The sequence below is a fragment of the Bombyx mori genome, chromosome 8, assembly GCF_030269925.1.
Source record: "Bombyx mori chromosome 8, ASM3026992v2".
Lineage (NCBI taxonomy): Eukaryota > Metazoa > Arthropoda > Insecta > Lepidoptera > Bombycidae > Bombyx > Bombyx mori.
The window spans coordinates 6558471-6571130 of record NC_085114.1 but is presented as its reverse complement, the minus strand read 5'-3'; the positions used below and the strand labels follow the sequence as shown (position 1 = coordinate 6571130).

The 12660-nt window shown below is 39.8% G+C and overlaps 1 long non-coding RNA gene across 1 annotated transcript; it reads left to right on the top strand.

The window, feature by feature from the left end:
* The first annotated feature begins 5911 nt into the window (after window positions 1-5911).
* LOC105842444 (uncharacterized) lies at window positions 5912-10975 on the top strand. Its single transcript, XR_001140074.4, has 3 exons — window positions 5912-6079; window positions 6500-6623; window positions 7284-10975. It is a non-coding gene; the product is annotated as an uncharacterized LOC105842444 (long non-coding RNA).
* The last annotated feature ends 1685 nt before the right edge of the window (window positions 10976-12660 follow it).

The following is a 12660-nucleotide window of genomic DNA, read 5'->3' as shown; positions in this document are numbered from 1 at the left end:
AGCGGCTACCGAAGCTAAGAAATACCACAACGTGAAAGCTGTCGCCATCCTTGAGACAGTCTTAAAGTCTTGTTTTTGTTTTTTTTTATGTTTGAGAGATCACTGATGGCCCGGAGGCCTTTTCAGTTTTACCAGGGCAGGTGGGCGAGCGAGGTCTCAGCCAGTAGTGGTGGGATTTGCGAACAGCTACCTGACCGCCTCTTAAGGAGACCTAATAACTCAAGAGTAGCTGCTTCGCGAATGAATCTACTACCGGATCGAAATCGCGACCCGCTGAGAATATGCGGTGAGAAACTCAACGGGCTGATGCTTAGGTTAGGCTGCACGTCGAACTCTTTGCCGAGTTCGACGAGTACGGTTACCGGTCCCTACTCCTAGTGTTAGAGCTAAAGGTGTCTAATGCAAGGGTTTTTGAATCTGATGGATCCATAAGGACGTGATGAAGTCTCGTATTGTATGACGGCTGTGCTAGCGATGCCGCGATGGATCAATTTCGAGCTACCTCTAGTAAGCCGGAGTTGGATTCTTCCATGTTTCGTACATGAAGGAACCAAGCGAACAAGCAAAATACCGAAAACACCTTTTCCCACCATACTCTATTGTCCGAATAATGTATTAATTGACTGATATGAACCGTATAACACAAACCGTAATATCAGTTTAATGATTACAAAATAAATTAGATTGATTTGGTTTAGTTGTTGTGAAGTACACAGCATAGCATTTTTAAAATTCCAAGATCCAAATGGAAATGTTTCATTTTGGAAATTTATAAATCTTTATTCAATCCTACCCGGTAAGTTTAGTACTACCATTATCTCTGAAAATTTTATTCATTTATTTCTTATTAATTAGTTAAAAATATCTGTTTCCTGAAAGGTTTTGGCGTCATTACAATATTATATTATTGAGTGAAATATCCGAATGTTCAGCGGGACCCATGAGTACTACAATAAATGCTTTGCTGTTGAAATTGAGAAAATGGTGGTATAGAGCTGAGTAAGCTCAGAAAACTTCTAATGCCGTGATCTATGTTAACGTTCATGTTGGCGTGAGCCCGGTCCTCTCGGACTGGGTGAATCGCGACCGAGGACGTCTCACCTTCCGAGCGACGCAGGTGCTCACGGGACACGGCTGCTTCGGTCGCTACCTGCACCTCGTCGCCCGGAGGGAGCCGACACCGAAGTGCCACCACTGCAGTGGCTGCAACGAGGACACGGCGGAGCACACGCTCGCATACTGCCCCGCTTTCGCGGAGCAGCGCCGCGTCCTCGTTGCAAAAATAGGACCGGACTTGTCGCTTCCGACCGTCGTGGCTACGATGCTCGGCAGCGACGAGTCCTGGCAGGCGATGCTCGACTTCTGCGAGTCCACCAACTCGCAGAAGGAGGCGGCGGAACAGGAGAGGGAGAGCTCTTCTTCCCTCTCGGCGCCGTGCCGCCGCCGTCGAACCGGGGGTCGGAGGAGGGCGACCTAAGGGGGTTGAGGCTGCGCCGCACGCTACCGTCACTCTAGCGCGCTGGCACCAGGAGGACGGAACGGCGCGTCAGCGGCTGCGGACTGCGATGCGGTCCACATTTTCGTCGTCACTGTCGTCGTCGAACATACTGTTGAAGAGCAACCCGGTAGGTGGTGTATCGCATTCCGACCCGGCAGGCTGGTTCTGGCCCAGTGGGGTATCCCAGAACACCAGCGGCACCGCCCGGGCGACCATATAGGGCCGCCGTACCGCGGAGACCGACGTCGTTGGTCGTCGACTATTGTCTCGACGACCCGTCGGTCGGGCGTCCTCGGGGTGGCGCCGCGTGTCTGGTTGTAGTGTTGACCGCGGGAACCCCCCTACTCTGACCGGGTTCTGACCCCGGACGGAGATCGGACGTCGGGTGTAAGAGTGCAGGGGAGTCGTTTAGTGGGTGGGCCCTAAAATCCTTGGGCCCGCGATCTGCTCTCAACACCTGCAGATCGTTGAGTCTCACATACACCGCGCGCCCCCTAGGCGCGGGGACCTCGTAGGAGGTTCGGCCCCAGGCCCGAAATAAAAAAAAATTGGTGTGATCTGTAACAACAAAAATATACACTTGGATGATGTAGAAGCTATTTATTTAGAATTTGTTACACTTAAAGAATTGAGCAATTAAAAATATACATATGTATATTTATTTATATTTAAACAAGCAGAGACAAATAAGTTAAGTCATTTTGTTCCCTCGTTCGTGAACCGATGTTCTACCCAGCTAGCCTTATTCGCTGACGACACAACCGTTTACTACTCAAGTAGAAACAAGTCCCTAATCGCGAGTAAACCCCAGAGCGCAGCGTTAGCCCTCGGACAGTGGTTCCGAAAATGGCGCATAGACATCAACCCGGCGAAAAGCACAGCAGTGTTATTTCAAAGGGGAAACTCACCGCTTATTTCCTCCCGCATTAGGAGGAGAAATATCACTCCCCCGATCACCCTCTTCGGCCAACCTATACCCTGGGTCAGGAAGGTTAAGTACCTGGGAGTCACCCTGGATGCATCCATGACATTCCGCCCACACATAAAAACAGTCCGCGACCGTGCCGCATTCATTCTCGGCAGACTCTATCCCATGATCTGTAAGCGGAGTAAAATGTCCCTTCGGAACAAGGTGACACTTTACAAAACTTGCATAAGGCCCGTCATGACTTACGCGAGTGTGGTGTTCGCTCACGCGGCCCGCACACACATAGACACCCTCCAATCTCTACAATCCCGCTTTTGCAGGTTAGCTGTCGGGACTCCGTGGTTCGTGAGGAACGTTGACTTACACGACGACCTGGGCCTTGAATCAATCCAGAAATACATGAAGTCAGCGTCGGAACGGTACTTCGATAAGGCTATGCGTCATGATAATCGCCTTATCGTTGCCGCCGCTGACTACTCACCGAATCCTGATCATGCAGGAGCCAGTCACCGTCGACGCCCTAGACACGTCCTTTCGGATCCATCAGATCCAATAACCTTTGCATTAGATGCCTTCAGCTCTAATACTAGGAGCAGGCTTAGGGACCCCAGTAACCGTACTCGTCGAACTCGACAAAGAGGTCGACGTGCAACCTAGCCCATGCATCAGCCCGCTGAGTTTCTCGCCGGATCTTCTCAGCGGGTCGCGATTCCGATCCGGTAGTAGATTCATTCGTGAAGCAATTGCTCTTGAGTTGTTAGGTCTCCTTCGGAGGCGCTCGGGCAGCTGTTAGCAAATCCCACCCCTCCTGGCTGAGCCTTTGCTCGCCCACCTGTCCTGGTGAAACTGGAAAGGCCTCCGGGCCACCAGTAATCTCTCAATAATAAAAGAACCGATGTTCTTTAAATTGAAGAACTATACTATACTATACTTTTTATGAATGCTTTGTTTTTGAACCTCGCCTATTTTTTTTTCAAAATATCGATTTCACGAGAAAAGAGAATTTGTAAAATGTATATACATTAATACCTTAATGTGTAAAACTCCAGTAACATAATAATATGTATTATAATATAGACAGTAATTGGGTACACCGCTAGTTTTGGTACATATCTCGAATAACAATGGCTAACAGCTGAAATTAGAAATGCATCTCGAATATTAGTTTGAATTAAATCTGTAATTGCTATGTCTTTTCTTTAATTCGCGTGTCAATAAGAAAAAAAAACCTAACGAAGATTAAAAATTCAAACTCTTAAATCGACTTCCAGATTGACACATTCATTGACATCTTTCACGACGCACGCTTGTCTTTAGTGACTGTCACTGAAACGTGTCCTTTCTGACTTTAATCGGATAAGTAATCGCTAGGGCCTGGTGCAGTCTCTGCGGGTGGTCAGGTTAATTCGTCAAACTTTGATTGCGAGCGATGCCGCGTTTGTTTGCACTGTCGGGATGTTAATAACGGGCTATTCAAGAAATTATTGCGCCAGCACCCGTAATTTACGACAATCAATACTGGAAGATCACTAATTATTTCAATTTTTATACATATTCGAGGTAGGGTGGTAATTTTGACAAATAAAAGTGTTCTTAAAATATTACGATCGCATCGACCGCCCATATTTATTTAACCTGTAATTGGGTCTGAATACTTTAGATCTTTTTTTCCATTCTTAGCAAATATGTACGTCCTCTGTTTTATTCTTTATTTCGTGTGCCTTTTCGCATAGCTAAAAGGTCGCACTGATATTATTATTACATAATAATTTTATTATTATAGTAAAAGGTACCTATTGGACAAAGGGTATAAATATATAATAAACATTAATCCTTCGGACATTAAATAAATTGGATATTTTAAAGCAAATTTAGGTCCACTCCCTAATTTGTAATTTACATTACCTTAATTTTATTTTATACTTAAGGCTTAGCAAGAATGCAAAAACCTTCTTCAGCTTAATGCGAAGACCTTTTTTGGGTAATTTCAACATTAAAATTCATGATATGACGTGTGGACGCTCATAATATACGTAATATCGTCTCTAACGTCTGAGATAATTGAAATGTGATTTTTATTAATTTCAGCAACATCTGCTGAACCACCCAAGTGGAGAGCACCGCGGGCGCACCGTTCTTAAGTCGGAGTTCTGACTCAACTTATAAGTAATCGATACTCTTGTGAATTCGGTTCAATACCACGGGATTCCGAAGAAATTAATTGAATGCTCTGAACGACTACTCATTTAACGCGATTGAGAAATTCGCCGACATGCAACGAGAAGGACTATAAGTTTGATATTAAAGTATTTTATATAAGAAATATTCAATTATGATTTTGTGAGCAATCGAAAACATAAGTTTATTAGCTATCAGAGAACGAGTGCTGGTTTCGAGTTGCACTTAAATTGAAGTTGTCGAGCGGATCGTATGACGACCCCATGTGGCTGACGGCAGGCCGCGTCCGACGCCGGTGACGGCTTAAAGTTTTATCCTTCTTTTTTCGTCTATAGCAAGGAAGGCCATCAGTCTTATGACACGTGACCCCAATCAGTACTGTGTGCTTAGTGCGAGTTTTTTTTAACGTTCTCGATCGCGTAAAAGTTAACATAAATTTGTATTGATTGGGATCGTTTGCCTACTTTGACGCTAGGGGCGCTGTTCCACCGAGAGAGCTGGTGGTCGTGGCGCGGACGACCGCCGGTCCGGCGTCCCGAGGGGAAGGGTGATGGGAGAGATGTGCTCCACACTAAACGCTTCTCTCTCCCCCCTTTGCCTTTTCATGGGTTAAAAAAGGGGCGCTGTTCCTACTGCTACAACTGGGCTAACTTTTACGCTATCGAGAAAGTTAAAAAACTCGCACTAAGCACACTGAAGGATATCGCATGCAAATCCTGATACTAACCAGTTCTCATTTTAGTACTCTTCAAAAACTCGTTAAATAAATTCCATAATTTTTGGGCCAACTTAAAAAAAAGACGTATCAAATACGAGCAAAGGTAATATAATAGTGTACGAAGGTTATGCTGTATGACAGGGGTCTATGTGATTGTCACCTTCGCATGTAAAGGACAACGTTTATACGATCTTGAGGTGTTTGTTTTTGAAACGTGTGCATGTTTGAAGTCTGAGTGAATCTACACGTGAGTCGACTATTATCAAAGCCGACAATGTGACTTTTGGATAATTATTGGTAAATCAGAAAAACGAATTATTGACTTTGTATTCCATTGGCAGTCACAAAACTTTTCTGAACGACATCTTAGATAAATAACAGGTTAAGTATTAACCTTTATTTAATGCAGGTTTTGAACCGTATTCTTTGAAGGAGACGATTATATTCAAATCAATCTGTATTGACATATCAATAAAAAATTTTTGTCCAAATGCACAGATTGCCACCTTTGATAATAGACGACTCACTTATCGAGTGGTATAAAATTCGTAGGTACGGAGCAATATATGAATACAGTGTTATCTTCGGTATTCGGTTTTCGGCGTGCCGCGGCCGTGGACATGATTAAAACTACTTTTACAGTTTAATCTCGCGTTTTTTATTATCATTATATTGTTTCCGACATTTCAACGACTTTACAGTTTTTGTGATAACGGTTGACTTTGACGACCGGAAAAACACAATCATAAAATCAGAGGTAAAGTGATGCTTGAAGAATTTTTTAGTTTACGTAGTTAGTGTTGTTAGAGGTTATTGTCAGTTCACACGGATCGATACTACCAGTCTGTCCATTTATGCCGCGAAGCGGTCATGTTTTAAAAGGCTGAGCCGTTGTATAATTTAGATTTTGAGTTTATATCTCAAGGTGAGTGCCAGTAGACGCGTAACTTATCGGCCCATTTAAATATTTACCTATAAAACGAAATACCTACGCTCAGGAATAACAATATTTATATTCTAGCCTACTCCTATTGCAGAAATTTTCAGTCTGTAAATCAGTTGCTAAAAATTCTCTAAAAGTTAAAATAAAATATACTTAAATGGATTTCAAGTTTAAAACTATGAGGTGATTTATTTGGTCAGGACAACGGTGGTCAAGAATTCGTTGTTTTTGTAGAATCTCTCGGTTCTTTGAGTTCGAGAAGCAACACAGGCGGTCGTCTTGAACCCTGCCATTCGAATTCGGGTGGAGTTATTTGGAGCTGTCAGCTCCATTGAAAAATGTATGGCAACGGAGATAGGTATTTGATAATTGCTACTGACTGATAAGTACTACTTACTTTTTTATTTATAGTATTACTTAGTATAATTCCACATTACTTGATTTTTTATTTATTAACTGCTGGCTCGGATAAGTATCCGTTCCTACAAAAGTATGTGCAAATGTTTATTAATAAATTAATGTAAAAAATAAAATAAAAAAGCGGTAGTTAACCAGTAATCACCTATTCTACTTCTACTTCTACTAATCAACTTAGGTGATAAAAGTATAAAGAAAATATAAGCTAGCTCTCTCTCCTTTTCTGAATCACTCATTATTTGAACTATAAACTGTCTATATTCAGCTAATAAAATATGTATAATAGCATTTTCTTCATGTATGATTTTGCTGTTTTGTTTTAAACTGATTTTCGAACAAGTTTTGAATTAAGTACCCTTAGTATATACGATAGCCATGTACTATAGTTGACAGATAAAGTCAATTTTACCAAATCAAATATTTATTAATATACCATTACAAAAAGTGTCATATATGATTAAAATTGTCTTATTCGCGTAATTTCAGCGATGCCAAAATTTATAGTGATCCCATATATAAAATGTTTTCTTTTTAATCCTGTAACGGATATTTTTCGAATATTTCAGAGACCGAAAAATTAAAACTTCCAAATGTTTTTCAGCTTTTTTCGATTAAGAAAGCACGCAACCCAAATAAGATTTGGTAATGTCATTAAAGAATCTCCGAAAAGGACAAAGCATTCAAGTCTGTTGGCTTCGTTTTTGCTTCGAAAAAACCAGCAACACTGTCTCACCACCCACAGTGAAGAGAACTCCGCACGTGCGGCCAATAAGCTCTTCCAAATGTTCAAAACTCTAACAATCCTTTTTTTTTTCAATTAACTTTAGAATTAGATTAATACAAACATTAATTTAATGATTTCAAAAATTGTAACAAACTAGAGTCGTTATAAATTTAACTACGACAAATAAGTGATGTTCCTTATGTGTGCTTTAAGAAGGCATGCTTATATTTGGCAAAAAAACACGTGTTTGTTTACAAGCTAAGTTATACTTGCTTTTTTTCTTATCTTAATAGACAAACGACCATACGTCCCACCTAACAGTGAGTGGTCACCGATGCTATGGTCATCAATCATTAGTAGTATTAGTGGCATTCAGAGATGGAAGTCTCAATTGTATTATACATAAAACGTTCTACAAACTGGAACATATGACTGCTTCGCGACAAAAATTGCTTGATACCAGCATCCACCAGAACACCGAGCATCTTGTTCTTTAGCCTACAACGAATTCAGAAGTACAGCGGACGGAAAGATTTAGAAGTAGGACCTGTCGCAGCGCCCAAGTATCACTTAGCTCTGTTGAGAGCCTTCCAAATAACTCTGAACACCATTTGAAATATCAATCACGTCACGTTAAATTATCTTGAACTAGACTGGATACAATTACATTGAACATATTTTTATACAGGATGCAATTTCAACTGTTCCGAAGGGTGAATTTTTTTTTATATTTGAGAAGTTACTGGTGGCCCGGAGGCCTTTCCAGTTTTACCAGGGCAGGTGGGCGAGCAAAGGCTCAGCCAGGAGAGCTGAGATTTGCTAACAGCTACCCGAGCGCCTCCAAATGAGACCTAACGACTCATGAGTAGCTGTTTCGCGAATGAATCTACTACCGGATCGGAATCGCGACCCGCTGAGAAGATCCGGCGAGAAACTCAGCGGGCTGATGTTTAGGTTAGGTTGCACGTCGAACTCTTTGCCGAGTTCGACAAACACGGTTACCGAGGTCCCTTGTTAGAGCTAAAGGTGTCTAATGCAAATGTTATTGGATCTAATGGATCCGTAAGGACGTACGGTGAAATAAGCGGTAGTAAGAGTATTGGAACACCATCGTCATAGGCCAATGCAATGCAATAAACCAGAACGGCCGAAAGTAAAGTTCTTGACTTATCAAGTTCTGTAAGGCTTAAATTACGTTTTAATAACTATGAAATTGTTGTACCACTAATTGATTCAGGAATATAATATTATGTTTTCCGAGCATGTTAATTTAGTGGAATATTACTATTTCTGCTTCGGATTTCCACTACAATCTGTATAACTACATACAAAGTAGTATTATTTTCCTGTCAGTAACATAAATATAGTAACAGTTTTGCCTAATTAGAGACTTGTACCGCCACAACGGTTATCCAGTAACATGTACCAGAGATGTTATCATAAATACAATGCGATGTTGGCATTCAGCTCGATTCTCAAGCCTTCAACAAATGTTTCTTTAAAGAAAGCAAGGAACATTAATCGTTCCAATTACGTGGCACGGTGCCGATCGAATAGTAGCTATCCTTTTAAATTAATTGGATTGATTAACCAATTGAATTTAACGCAATAGTGTTTTTGTAGAAGCAAAGATTACGACTGCGCTCCCGTTGATTATACTGCTTGCGCTTCGAATAATTGAGTTAAAATTTTAACAGGGTTTGGAATTCTTGTTTGTTGTCGTGTTTTTATTGTCATGGTAATATTGGTATTATGTAAAATATGCATGTTATTTGGCTTTTAATTGGATTGTATGTGAGAGTTAGGTTCATAAAATAGGCAATAAGAAAAACTAATTCTTAAAAACATCATAAATGAACACGTTCTGTTAAGAAATAATACTTGTTGCACTCATAGCCAAAACAAAACTAAAGCACCAATGTACGGTAAGATATATTTTGAACGAAAACTTTTTTTATTTAAAAAACTAATATTTGAAATTAGGAACTATTAGATAGATTCTAAATTATCCCTGTGATTGCGCAATATAACTAAGATTTTTGCAATTTCTTCTTACAGAAACCAATTACCATTAATTCAAATAGTATACTTTTTTGCACAACAGCCCGCTTTTTTCTTAATAAAATGTAATTATTATTATATTAATAAATAGGTAACGATGTGCTAAACGTCATGTGCGCAGCAGAATGTCTTTTGTTTTTTACGACTACAAGTATTTTATGGAGCGAGCTATAAAACTAAAAATACTGGCAATTAAATTCTGACCGTTTTCAATTTATATTATATTTATGAGGAACAATAGTACCGGGAATATTGAATATGAAATTATACTAATTCCAATTCAATTTAATTTACAAAAGGTTATTTTATTATTATATTAAACACGCAAGACCCGCTTTTAAATTTTTGATTTATTTTTAATATATACTCGTAGTAAGTACAGCGTCATTTGAATTAAAAATTATATTTTATGTGTGCACTTGTATGTATTTAGGTATCTTTTTGTGAAACGTACAGTATTTAATGTTGAAAATAAACGCCACTTAGCCATGCTTTGTTTTTTTACGATCAAGTTTGAAACTTCTGATTTGTAAATGGAGTGCGTTTCTGTAGGTATATACCTAGTCAGGTCATAAGTATTGTCACACAGTAAAAACTTTTCTTTTAAAATGCTGGCCACAAAAAAGTTTATTGAATTCGAATTTCGAATTGTTCATGAAAATAAAAATGTATACTTTTAGAATTTTACTCATTTTTAAATATGGAGTGGACGCTTAAAGAAGACCGTGTTGCAGTTATTGCGTTGCATCGTTGCGGTTACGCGCCAATTCAAATTTTTAACATACTGAAAAATTTGAATATAACCAAAAGATTCGTTTATAGTACCATAAAACGATACAATGAAGACTCTAGTGTAGATGACAGGTCAAGAGGTGATCGCCCTCGGTCTGTTAGGACTCCAGCAGTGATACAAGCTGTGAAGGCGCAAATTCAAAGAAATCCCAAACGTAAGCAGAAACTGTTGGCCCTTCAGATGGGGTTAAACAGAACCACGGTGAAAAGGGTGTTAAATGAAGACTTAGGGCTTCGGGCATATCGAAGAAAAACAGGACATCGTTTGAATGCTCGTCTAATGGACCTGAGACTGAAGAGATGCCGCGCTTTGTTGAAGCGGTACGCCGGAAAAAAAGAATCGGGAAATTCTTTTTTCGGATGAAAATTTTTTTACCGTAGAAGAGAGCTACAACAAACAAAATGATAAGGTGTACGCACACAGTAGTGAAGAAGCGAGCAACCGTATTCCGCGTGTCCAACGAGGTCATTTTCCATCCTCGCTCATGGTATGGTTGGGAGTTTCTTATTGGGGCTTAACAGAGGTACATTTTTGTGAGAAAGGTGTAAAAACGAATGCAGTTGTGTATCAAAATACAGTCCTGACGAACCTTGTAGAACCTGTTTCTCATACCATGTTCAATAACAGGCACTGGGTATTCCAATAAGATTCGGCGCCAGCTCATAGAGCGAAGAGCACACAAGACTGGCTGGCGGCGCGTGAAATCGACTTCATCCGGCACGAAGACTGGCCCTCCTCCAGTCCAGATTTGAATCCGTTAGATTATAAGATATGGCAAGACTTGGAGGAAAAGGCGTGCTCAAAGCCTCATCCGAATTTGGAGTCACTCAAAACATCCTTGATTAAGGCAGCCGCCGATATTGACATGGACCTCGTTCGTGCTGCAATAGACGACTGGCCGCGCAGATTGAAGGCCTGTATTCAAAATCACGGAGGTCATTTTGAATAAACTTTAGTGTCATAAGAATCTATGTTTTGTTAAGTTCATTTTGGTATATGAATGGTTACATAATGAATAAACTTGTTTCAATTATTTTACATTAAACATGTGACAGAATTTATGACCTGACTAGGTATATAGCGACCCGCCCCCGCTTCGCTTCGGAAACATTAAAACACACATGAAACCAAAAAAATAAAATAAATAAAAAATTTAAAAAAGTAGCCTATGATCAGGGACAATGTCGGCTTCTAATGGAAAAAGAATTTTTCAAATCGGTCCAGTAGTTTCGGAGCCTATTCGAAACAAACAAACAAACAAATCTTTCCTCTTTATAATATTAAGTATAGATTATTCCATTATTTCGTAACGACTTTTGCATTTGTATTGTTTTATAGCAGCTACCCACAAACTATATTTTATAGTCTGTACTTATATGTCTCGAGAGGACGCAGTTCTCACGACTCACGATTATCCAGCAGCTCCATACAATCATTGCTTACACTCAAAGTGATATTATAACCTTGCTCGAACGAAAATTGGTGCCTACCTATTTTTTTTTATTGCTTAGGTGGGTGGATGAGCTCACGGCTCACCGGGTATTAAGTGGTTACTCGAGCCCATAGACATCTACAACGTAAATGCGCCACCCACCCTTTGTCTTACGGCACTGTCTCGAATATAATACAACAGAATATTAAGTGTCGGTTGTGACAGATTATTTTATAGTATTTTATGTTGTCTCCTTCACAAAACTATCAAGCGAGGTTTAAATAATTAATTTTCTAGCGAACAATCTTTATGGCGTATTCCTGCTAGACGTGCTAAAGAGTTAATCTCAAAATTAATCAAAACAGTAGACGTTTTATGGTATTTTTAAATTAAAGATTTTCTGTAAAAGTAATATGATGTCTTTGAATAAAACTTTTCATTTAGCGTTAAATTTAATGTCAATTAAATTGACCATTAATGGCACTGAGTATTTTACACAAATTTTATAAGTTTAATATTGTAAAAAGCCGTATTTTTAAGGCCGTTTCATTTAAGTTCGCAGTAAATAAAGTCGTGGTCGTGGCGTAGGCGCTATTTAGCCCTCAAGGTGGCGCGGGCTGCTTCGTGACTTACCGCTGCGGCGATCGACAATAAAAAAAAAAACGCGCACGCACGGCCCTCTTCAAAATGTATTCTATTAAAAGGAAGAACAGAAATTTCGAGAAACGTTAATTTTGTTTTTACATTCACGTTTTGGACTATTAACGAATTAAATAAGCGCGTAGCAATCACGCGGTTCGTCCTCATTGCTTCTAAGCACGGATTGAAATGCAATTAGGCACGTTTTCAATCTCATTATTACATAATTGTTATACACTAAGAGATAGATATAGGTTGTCACTTATGATAACTCAGACTTAGATTTCGTGAAACATTTGTGAGTTAATACGACATAATTATAGTAAGTA